The following is a 12,528-nucleotide window of genomic DNA, read 5'->3' on the forward strand; positions in this document are numbered from 1 at the left end:
TTTCCATTTGTCCTGGACCTGACACTTCTATTATTGAAGTTTAAAATGGTACTTGAGTTTTAGGGAAGCCACGTCAGACTGTTAACTAACACCGAGTCTTGCAGATAATGAAGTCTTCTAACAAAACCATAGATTCTTTCAAAAATTATTTTTAGTTTACTCATTTCTCCAAAGAAGACACAGATGACAAGTAAGCACACAAAAAGATGCTCAACATCACTAATTATTGGAGAAATGCAAATCAAAACTACAGTAAGATATCACCTAACACCAGTCAGCCATCATCAAAAATTCCATAAATGATATATGCTGGAGAGGGTGTGGAGAAAAGGGCATCCTTGTACACTGTTTGGTAGGAATATAAATTGTTGTAGCCACTATGGAGAACAGTATGGAGGTTCCTCAGAAAACTAAAAATAAAATTACTATATGTTCCAGCAATCCCACTCTTGGTAATACATCCAGAATTATGCCATAATTCAAAAAATACATGCACCCTGATATTCACAGCAGTGCTATTCACAATAGTTAAAACATGGAAGCAAAGGTCCATTGACAGAGGAATGGCTAAAGATGTGGTACATCTTTATCCATTCAATGGAATATTACTCAGTCATAAAAAAGAATGAAATCATGCCACTTTCAGCAACATGGAGGCAACAAGAGTATCATACTAAGTGAAGTAAGTCAGAAAGAGAAAGACAAATACCGTATGAGATTACTTGTATGTGGAATCTAAGATATGAAATAAATGAACCTAGCAACAAAACATAAACAGACTCACAGACACAGAGAACAAACCTGTGGTTGCTAAGGGGTAGGTGGGAACAGAGAGGGATGGCTGGATTGGGAGTTTGGTGTTGGCGGATACAAATTATCACACCAAGAATGGGCAAACAACAAGGTCCTACTGTCCAGCACAGGGAACTATACTCAGTGTCTTGTGATCAACCACAGTGGAAAAGAATATAGAAAAAGAACGAATATATGTGTATAACTGAGCCACCATGCTGTACGGCAGAGATTGGCACTGCACTGTAAAGCAACTATCAGTTCAGTTCAGTTCAGATCAGTCGCTCAGTCGTGTCCGACTCATTGCGACCCCATGAATCCCAGCACGCCAGGCCTCCCGGTACATCACCAACTCCCGGAGTTCACTCAGACTCATGTCCATCGAGTCGGTGATGCCATCCAGCCGTCTCATCCTCTGTCGTCCCCTTCTCCTCCTGCCCCCAATCCCTCCCAGCATCAGAGTCTTTTCCAATGAGTCAACTCTTTGCATGAGGTGGCCAAAGTACTGGAGTTTCAGCTTTAGCATCATTCCTTCCAAAGAAATCCCAGGGCTGATCTCCTTCAGAATGGACTGGTTGGATCTCCTTGCAGTCCAAAGGACTCTCAAGAGTCTTCTCCAACACCACAGTTCAAAAGCATCAATTCTTCAGTGTTCAGCCTCCTTTACAGTCCAACTCTCACATCCATACATGACCACTGGAAAAACCACAGCCTTGACTAGACAGACCTTTGTTGGCAAAGTAATGTCCCTGCTTTTGAATATGCTATCTAGGTTGGTCATAACTTTCCTTCCAAGGAGTAAGCGTCTTTTAATTTCATGGCTGCAATCACCATCTGCAGTGATTTTGGAGCCCAAAAAAATAAAGTCTGACACTGCTATACTTCAATTTAAAAAAATATTTATATATTTTTTGGGGGTCTACTTATTCTGTGCATTATTCTAGGTACCAGGAACATTGCTTTGAACAAATCAATGAGATTCCTCCCATTTTAAAATAATAATAAAACCTTAAATAAAGTCAACATTATCTATAATTTGAATTTTAAAAATAAAGAAATAAAAGGGCTCCCAAATTTCTGCCCTAGCACATGCCTGGTCAGGAAGATAAATATCAGAGCTCAAATGGAATGGGAAGAAATTACTTTTAAAAAGAATCACCCGGTATTTTTCCTTTTCATTTAATGTAAATAAATGCAGAGGAGTGCACACTAGGCTACCTGACATGGCTGCTATTCCTCCAGCTACCCACCGTAACATACACCATCCATCCCTGGCTCCACCAGCCGCATCTCTGTAATTCTCAAATAATGCACACAAGTTGGGGGACGCTCTTTCTCCAGGCAACTATGAGTGGTTTTTGGGAAAGAACGAAACAGAACTGAGGCTGACAACCTGTCTTTATTTCACTCTTGGTGATGTGATTCTTGTGTACCTTTGTATATGGTGTTGTGATGGGTAAGTGGGTTGTGACACGGTGACAAACTCCAAAATCTCAGTGGCTTAAAGCACACATTTTACTTACTTCTTGTTCAAGTTCTATTTCTATTGCAGTTTGAAAGCAGGTCTCTGGTTCTGATAACCCCTGGGTGGGGTGGGATGGGAGGGGTGAGGGGGGTGGCCCAAGGGGCCACGTGGCTGCCATCTTAAAAACTGACAATCACCAAGCTGGAGGAAAACCGGATGTGGTGGCAGAGATGCTGCCCTGTGGAGCTTTCGCTTTCTGTAGCAGGGAAATGAGCTGCCACACCTAATTCCAAGTGCACAGGAAATACAGCCTTAGCATGTGCTGATGGAGAGACAGCCTGGAATCTGCAAACCACCATTCTGATTACCACAGGAGCACAGCTCACTATCTTCTCTCCCAAAGCAATATGACTTTCAGGTGTTCAGAATCCGACTTTGACGTTTATGCTAATATGATCAATTGCTACAATCTATAATAGTGCATTACATTTAGGCAATCCTTACATTATCTGGCAGATGTCATCATCAATCTTGAATATATTCTTTAATTACACATTTCACTTTTTCAGTGTCATCAAAGTAAATCTCTATTATACTTTTGTAATAGAGTGATATTCATGTAAAATACTCAAGTTTCTCCATGTATGCATGTGAAGTTGCTTCAGTCATGTCCACCTTTCTGCAAGCCTATGGACTGTAGCCTACCAGACTCCTCTGTCCATAGGATTCTCCAGGTAGGAATACTGGAGTGGGTTGCCATGCCCTCCTCTAGGGGATCATCCCAACCCAGGGATTGAACCTGTGTCTCTTATGTCTCCAACATTAGCAGGTGGGTTCTTTACCTCTACTGCCACCTAGGTCTCTGAGGGGTATGAATAAGTCCAGAATCATGCAGGCTTTTCACCTAGGGTTGGAATGTTCTCAACTGCTAAAATGACTTTAATTAACTATGATAAAAAATTATTAAGTAATCTTTGGAATTTTTCTAATATACCTTCAGCTATAATCCATCTTATGCACGTTTTTATGAGAAAAAATGTGAGACATTCATGGTTTTTCAATGAATGAGGTTGTAGGGATTACTCAACTGTGAAAGATTAGGGTTGGCAGGAACATGACAGTCACAAGCATTTTTGTGAACTCTCCTCCTCAGTGTTGTATACAGTTCGCTGGAGTCCTTATAAATGGAACCACTGTCTGGAACTCGGTTTGTGAAGAAGGGTCTGGCTAATAGGCTATTCTGGCTTTTCTTTCTTTTACAAAAATTGTGTTGCAAATAACACTGTATTTTCTTTATACCATTCACCTCCAAAGAACCCGATTTTGGTCTCCCTTCCATGGTTTCCTATAGGCTTTCTGGCTGACGCTGGTTTTATTTGTGTTGATTCTCTATCGCTTGCACCTTTGATTGCAGTGAATACTTTTCTCTTCTTCTTTAATGCAGAAGGCTGCACTATGCACTCTCCTCTGTTACTTGAATGAATTCCAAACAGTCTTTCAGCACTCCCACATGGCAATGACAATAAAAGTAGTCAGTAACTGTTGATGAGAGTTTTGTGTCTTCTGCATCGAATAACGGGATTGAATTGGGAGGAACAAAAGCGGGGCCCCCATGCTCCTTTGTGTTCTCAGAGAGCTTACAGGAAGCACAGGTAGAGTTTGAGTCTGTTATTCTCCCTATTTAGCAAATGAGATGCAAGACCCAACCTGATAAAAATTAACAAGATGATTCGACAACCTGAATCTTTAGATGACTAGTAAGTATTATCTCTAACTGATAGGCTTGGGGTTCTGTTTCTGAGATTATAGGGTGTTTAGATGTTCCAAATCTGAGTTAGTTGTAGATTTACCTATATTTGCATTCATTATTGCCAGAAAGTCTCCATAAATTATCTATTGTTTACTATAAAATTTTTATAATTTTTGAAGGCTTGAGTTAGAAATACTTAAATGTTGGCAGCATAAACTGAATCTAATGGTTTGTTCAACTTACTTATTTATTGCCTCTTCCCTTAATTTTGATGCAACTTACAAAGATACTACAGTACTAAAAGAAAACTGTAATTGAGAAAATGAAGGATGTAAGAAAAATATGAATGAAAAATTAAGGCTGTGACAGCCATTAAAACCACGAATACACACACACAAAAGTGATCTTGGAGCCAGATCTCTTGTATTACTCTCTCTTGTATTACTAAGATCTGCAGCAAAATTGCAAAAATGATGAAACTTATTAAATCACACTACTCCCCTTAAAAATCATTATCCATTATATAATACTTAAAAGAAAAGGAGAGAGAGAAGTTCACAGTGTAGTCAGATTTTTCTGATCTTTTCCTTTGTGCTTTGCTATTTTTGTATTTTGATGAAGAAATTCTTCCAAGGTCATGAGAATAATCTCTCTATGTCTGCTTCTAAAATGCTTAAAAGCTCTGCCTTTCATACATAAGCCCTTGATTCAGTTTTTTCTTTAATGTTCTGAAATAGAGATTCACTTTTATTCTTTTTCTACATGGAAAAATCAGTTATTCCTAGTCATTCTAGCTGGGGCTTCCCTAGTGACTTGGCAGTAAAGAATCCTGCCAATGCACGAGGCTCAGGTTCGATCCCTAGGTCGGGAAGATCCCGACAGAGGAAATGGAAACCCACTCCAGTATTTTCCCACTCCAGTATTCTTGCCTTGGAAATCCCATGGACACAGGAACCTGGCCAGCTACGGTCCCTGGAGTTGCAGAGTCGGACATGACTGAGTGACTGAGCACACATGCATTCTGGTTGAGGGAAAATTTAGTGGGAATGTGAAATGACCACTGTGGCCAGACTGAGACAATTCAGTTTCAAAATCTGGATTCCAGCTGCAGTGAAGCGTGGAGAATGCTGAGCTGGAATCCTGGCGGGGACTTGGTAGCTCATAACTATTGCCTCGACTCAGAACTTGGGCTTTTATCCATTCCAGCGCCATCACACAGAATAAAGCTTACTCATTTGGGCTTCACTAATTCGGACATTGTTAGCATTCGTTTACTCTGTTCAAGTTTAACTTTACCAGGAATAAAAACTGAGACGGCAAACAAGCTTAGGTGTATAAAGGAGAATGTGTGCAGGAAATATACTCTCTTCAAGGACTGCAGAAGAACTTATTTATAATGTTATGTTTAAATATATGCTTAAGTCAGACCATCTCTTAGGAATTTCTACTAAGCAATCATTATGTTACTGCTGCTGCTGCATCGCTTCAGTCGTGTCCGACTCTGTGTGACCCCATAGACGGCAGCCCACCAGGCTTCCCGTCCCTGGCATTCTCCAGGCAACAACACTGGAGTGGGTTGCCATTTCCTTCTCCAATGCATGAAAGTGAAAAGTGTAAGTGAAGTCACTCAGTCATGTCCGACTCCTAGCGACCCCATGGACGGCAGCCCACCAGGCTCCTCCATCCGTGGGATTTTACAGGCAAGAGTACTGGAGTGGGGTGCCATTTCCTTCTCCAATGCATGAAAGTGAAAAGTGAAAGTGAAGTCACTCAGTCATGTCTGACTCTTAGTGACCCCACGGATGGCAACCCACCAGGCTCCCCCGTTCCTGGGATTCTCAAGGCAAGAACACTGGAGTGGGGTGCCATTGCCTTCTCCAATGCATGAAACTGAAAAGTGAAAATGAAGTCACTCAGTCGTTTCCAACTTTTAGCGACCCCTCGGACTACATACAGCCCACCAGGCTCCTCTGTCCATGGGATTCTCCAGGCAAGGGTACTAGAGTGGGGTGCCATTATAATTCTCTGCATTATGTTACTACACGTTGCTAAAAAGTAATAGTTTAAGGCTAATTTGAAGTAGCTTTTTTCCCAAAGAGTGGTATCATGTTTTTTAACAGAAACAAATGCACTGCCATACCGTTTAATGAGATTAATAAAATGGAAAATAATCCTTTAGTTACATTTTATTTCCCAAAGCTAAATGTTCATTTTTCTAATGCCCTGTTGGTAACCACGTTTACTCCAAGGAATTAATTTTGAGGAAGACAATTAAGATGAAACGGAAGTGTCAAAACTTGCCAAATCCTGTCTTTTACTCATCATTGACCCGTATTAGTTTTATTGATTTTATGTGCTATGTCTTTTTCTTATCTATTGTGTAACAGCAGTGCCCGATCTTTTTAGCACCAGGGGTCAGTTTTGTGAAAGACAGTTTTTTGACGGACTCAGGTGGGGAGAATAGTGTTGGAATGATTCAAGTGCATTAAATTTATTATGCACTTTATTTCTATTATTATCACATCAGCTCTACCTCGGATCATCAGGCATTAGATTCTGGAGGCTGGGGACCCCTGGAACAAATTACCCCAAAACTTACCAGGGTAGTATGAAACAACAAACGTTCGTCATCTCACACGGTTTCTGAGACTTGGGACTCTGGGTGGCACCCCTGGGTCCTGGCTCAACCGTCACTTAAGTCCCAGCTATGGGAAGACCCCCTCCCCAGCTTGCTTACCTGTTTGTTGGCAGCGGTGGGTTCTCGCTGGCTGTGGGCTTCACTCCTCGTCCCAGGGGCCCCTCCTGAGTGTCCTCTCATGGGACTGTGACAGCCTGCTTCCCAGGAGGGAGGGAGCCAAGAGAGAAAATGTGTGAGCCCCTGAGATGGAAACCATGTCTCGGACTAAAACTCAAGGACATGCCATCACTCCTGCTGTGTTCTAGGGCCACAGCGACTGATCCTGGTACAGGGTGGGAGGGGACGGGGGATGGGCTAGTTAGCACGGGAAGAGAACTAGGAAGCAGGAAAGACTGGGAGCCGTTCCAGAGGCTCTGCTGTCACACTATATTATTTTTTTAAAAGAATATAGAAAAGACGGGGAAAGAAAAACACAAATATAGGGAGCAGGAGATGCTTACTCAAATAAAGTTTCAGAAATATCCCCAAATATATAAAAACAGTACACAGAGGAGTGGCTTTTACATAGACTGTTGGGTATTCTGTTATGCTTCTGACATGCTCTGGGGTCTTCTATTTCAAGCCATTGTTCTGTTGTGGCATCATCACTGTTCTGGTTTTGACTAGACCATTATAACATACTGCAATATCTGGTAGGAAAAAAAAAAACAAAACACAATAGAAAATATTAATTTTTAACAAGAACAAAATTCAATTAAACAAAACTGGCTTTTATAGTCATGCTGAAATAATTGAGTCTATCTTCCTCCCCATGCAAATTAATTTCAAAGAAGCGGCTATCAACAATTTATGAAAAATAAAAAATGATTTTAACAACTTGGAAAAGGAATGAAGGCTAATGAAGCTATACAATCATAGGGGAAATGAGGAGGGCAGAGGTGAACAATTGGGTCCCAAGGGCAAGGCAGCAGCTCTACGTCTGGGGAAAGGTGACACAGATATGCAGAACTTGCTGGTAATAAACAGTGGATGGTTGCAAGGTATTCAACAATATTTGAACCTTAATATAACGGCTTAGTAAATTTTTTTATGTCGTGTGGTTCTGATTTTTGCTGTCCACACAGCTGATATTCCTGTCCACACAGAGTAACGTGGCGATGGTGGCCAACTGCAAAGCAATGATATTTGGTTTCTCTTTCTCCTGCCCACCGTCTCCCTTTACACCTGTACTATTCACCATGGATTAACTTCTATGACGACCCCAACCTCAGGGGTGTACTGCAATAGAAGCTAAGCTCTTGCTCGGGTGACGGTGCAGGAGGAGGAAGTAGGGGGGGTGGCTGGGGTGGGGAGGTCTTCCATACTCGCCCTAAGAGGGTCTCTTCCATACCTGGACCCCAGCTTCCCTGAATTCTGTGCATCTGCGGGTCAAAGAATCTGGAGAACTGGGCACCAGGAGGACTAGCAGTCATGCCTCTAAGTGGTGTACTGCAACTTCCATTGGCCAGAATTCAGTCACATGACCCCAGGAGGTGCAACTAGAAAATGTACTAATGATATGTTTCTGGGAAGAAGCAGGCGGAGTTTGGTGAACACACTACGGTTCTGGCGAAGCAGCCCAAGGCTCTCTTTGGGCATGAGGATGTGTGTTCTGTTGAAACCCCATGCGCAAAACTCTAGCGTTCAGTCCTCCAATCTATCATTGCCTTGCACTTTATGCTTTTTATTGATTTATTTCTTGGCTGCACCATGAGGGACATGCAGGATTTTAGGTCCCTGGCCAGTGATCAAACTTGTGCCCTGTGCAGTGGATTCACAGATTCTTAACTGCAATTCTTAACCACTGGACCACCAGGGAAGTCCTCATGTACTTTACGCTTTGAAACAGCTATTCTTCAGTTCAGTTGGTCAGTCATGTCGGACTCTTTGCAACCCCATGAACTGCAGCCCGCCAGGCTTCCCTATCCATCACCAACTCCCAGAGCCTACTCAAACTCATGTCCATGGCATCAGTGATGCCATCCATCCATCCCATCTTCTGTCGACCCCTTCTCCTCCTGCCTTCAATCTTTCCCAGCATCAGAGTCTTTTCCAAAGAGCCAGTTCTTTGCAACAGGTGGCCAAAGTATTGGCATTTCAGCTTCAGCATCAGTCCTCCCAATGTATATTCAGGACTGATTTCCTTTAGGATGGACTGGTTGGATCTCCTTGCTGTCCAAGGGACTCTCAGGAGTTCTCTCTAACACCACAGTTCAACAGCATCAATTCTTCTACACTCTGCTTTCTTTATAGTCCAACTCTCACATCCATACATGACTACTGGAAAAACCATAGCTTTGACTAGACGGACCTTTCTTGGCAAAGTAATGTCCCTGATTTTTAATATGCTGTCTAGGTTGGTCATAGCGTTTCTTCCAAGGAGCAAGCGTCTTTTAATTTAATGGCTGCAATCACCATCTGCAGTGATTTTGGAGCCCCCCAAAATAAAGTCTGTCACTGTTTTCATTGTTTGCCATCTATTTGCCATGAAGTGATGGGACCAGATGCCATGATCTTAGTTTTCTGAATGTTGAGTTTTAAGCCAACTTTTTCACGTTCTTCTTTCACTTTTATCAAGAGGCTCTTTAGTTCTTCTTCACTTTCTGCCGTAAGGGTGGTGTCATCTGTATATCTGAGGTTATTGATATTTCTCCTGGCAATCTTGGTTCCAGCTTGTGCTTCATCCAGTCCAGCGTTTCTCATGATGCACTCTGCATATAAGTTAAATAAGTAGGGTGACAGTATACATCCTTGACTTACTCCTTTCTGGATGAGGAACCAGTCTGTTGTTCCATGTCCAGTTCTAACTGTTGCCTCTTGACCTGCATACAGATTTTTCAGGAGGCAGGTCAGGTGGTCTGGTATTCCAATCTCTTGAAGAATTTTCCAGTTTGTTGTGATCTACACAGTCAAAGGCTTTGGAGTAGTCAGTAAAGCAGAAGTAGATGTTTTCCTGGAACACTTTTGCTTTTTCAATGATCCCCTGGATGTTGGCAATTTGATCTCTGGTTCCTCTGCCTTTTATAAATCCAGCTTGAACATCTGGAAGTTCATGGTTCAAGTACTGTTGAAATCTGGCTTGGAGAATTTTGAGCATTACTTTGCTAGCGTGTGAGATAAGTGCAATTGTGGTTTATGTACTTTATGCTTTGAAACAGCTATTCTTTGAATTGACAGAAATGAGAAGGGACTTTACTACCCAATGAGCTCTGAACTGAATGGCAGATGGTAGGTCTAAATGCAGACTGAGGACTAGTCTGGAGCTGTTGTGAGTAGCAGCTTTAAGAGCTGTCCTGCTCTTAAATGGCAGTGCTCACACTCCTGGAGATCAGTAAATGCACATTGAAGGAAACTCTTAAGTGGTAAAGTTCCTGTTTTAACTAGCTGATCCTAAAGTATGAGAAAGTGAAAGTCGCTCAGTTGTGTCTGACTCTGCGACTCCATGGACTATGCAGTCCATGAAATTCTCCAGGCCAGAATACTGGAGTGTGTAGCTTTTCTCTTCTCCAGGGGATTTTCCTGACCCAGGAATTGAACCAGAGTCTCCCGTATTGCAGGCGGATTCATTACCAACTGAGCTATCAGGGAAGCCCAACATATTTAAAATGATGGAAAGTTGTTTTAAATGCCTGCTTGTATGCAGGTGCGAATTCTTATCCACAGCACTTTTTATCAGTGCAATCAACATTTTTAAAAACCTATGAAGTAAAACAACCTGCACTTTAAAATGTTCATATATGCATTATGCATTATATATATTATATGTGTATTATATATATTATGCATATATATGTATTCATATATGTATTATATATGAACATTTTAAAGTGCAGATTGTTTTACTTCTTAGGTTTTTGGAACACATGTAAACCCATGGCTGATTCATATCAATATATGGCAAAAACCACTACAATACTGTAAAGTAATTAGCCTCCAACTAAAGTAAATAAATTTTAAATATAAAAAAATTAAAATGTACATATATAATACAATGAATTCAATAAACTGTCTCTTGAGACTGAAGAACAGAGAAAGGAAATGAAAAACTCTGATTTCTAATGCTGAGATTTCAAAATTAAAGCAGCAAAATAAAAGTTAAAACCTCAGATTCAACAGACTTGAACTATTTTCCCCCTTGACTGACTTGCTTTTGTTATTAAGTTTCCAATGACTCATGAAATCAAACATCATTCCTTTGCAATAATTTATTAAATTGGCTCCTTTCTAGTCCAGAGACATAGTTCAAGTCATTTGGTAGATTCCACAAGAGCAATTGGTGGCTGAAATTTTATGTAATGTTGAATTCAGGAACTGTACTAAGTTACTTCCTCTTGCTAACATATCTGATTTAAGACTTTCTCAATCCTTGGCTTAGGTAATTGAGGATTTCCCTTAGATTGAATTGATGGATTATTAACCTCCTACTTTCTCAACTGATTAAAAATAATCCTGATTTGGTGTATAATTCCACCTATTACTTTTCCCCCTTTCTGTGCTCCCAAATTGCTGCTCCTTCAATTTTTTGCTTCAATTTATCATATAGTATCTGTAAGGAGCTTCATGGGTAGCTATGCTCATTAGAATCTTCTTTCCTTCCTTCCGCTGTTCCTTTCTTTCCTTTTGAACAGAAGGCATCAACTAGGGTGAATCAAGGCAGTGAATCTCTGATCTGTTGACATGTTCATAATATCAGAAGTTATGGCATAAAGCAAATGACAGATATCCCAGAAAAGAGTGCTTTCACACAACTCTAACAGGAAAAAAGAATATTTGAAAATAGTTAGAGAATCTTAAATTTTTAATTAAAGGTAGTAGTGAGAAGAACAGCCAAGGAAAAGAAACACTTTCTGTAACAATTAACCATTCCATTCAGATTTTCCAGGCTGTAAGCTCCTGGAAAAGCAAGAGCTTTCAGTCTGCAATTGTAGGACTTTGTGTCTCTAGTCTGGCACAGTCACTCAACATGTGTTGCATGAATAAATTGATGAAATCAATGTGAATGGTGAGGTTTATTATGCCCTTGCTTGTTTCAAATACAACCACAATCTTTTCCATGTTGAGATATGAAAATCTGTACATAGCGTGTAAGAAGAAAATTATACAAATACTTTTAATACTGTGAATGGATTTTCTTTTTTTCTTTTTTTAAAGAAAGCAAACCTGACATTCTTATCAAGGTTTCCAGGGCCCAGTCCACTGGTTGACGTCTTCTGATCGGTGCTGATGGAAAAGTGTTTAATCACTTGGAAAATGTCTCCTTCTGATGAAAACAGTTTCATTTCTGAAGTCAATTTGCATTGACTGATGCAGAAAATTTTCAAAGGAAACAGAAGTGTGTTGGATTTCCTCCATCTTATTTAGAACTGTGTTGACAGAAGAACAGTGTAGGAAAGGCGAGGTCTCACTTGCCCTGTGAGGGGACACCCCCACAGGTTCACAAAGTCACCGGTTACTGTAGCTCCTTTTCTAGAGCACAGCCCACGGTGACACTTTGTTCCCATGTCTTCAGCTCCACACCCCACCCTGTCCCACCCCGAGACTACAGATCCCCAGAGGCCAGGAGCAAGGTCCTTAATTCGAGTTGCTAGTGTCATGGCTGGCATATGGTATGCGCCCAAATTTTTAAGCAAAAAGTAACTTGGTGGCATAAAAGTAAAATTTGCTCTTAATCTTAAAGAAAAAAAAAAACCTAGACCCCCTTACTCTCAGAGGTAATCCTGAGATCAACTTGGTTATTTGTCATAACTTTAAACAGTCCATCTAATAGCTCTTTGTAGACAGGCCCAGCTGTTTCCTTGTGTCTTGTCCTGTCTTCTCGTCCGATTGCTGTCAGTGAGTGCATGG

Source organism: Bos grunniens, chromosome 8, assembly GCF_055505025.1.
Source record: "Bos grunniens cultivar Pamir isolate PY7600 chromosome 8, Bosgru_T2T1.0, whole genome shotgun sequence".
In the NCBI taxonomy this organism is placed as follows: domain Eukaryota; kingdom Metazoa; phylum Chordata; class Mammalia; order Artiodactyla; family Bovidae; genus Bos; species Bos grunniens.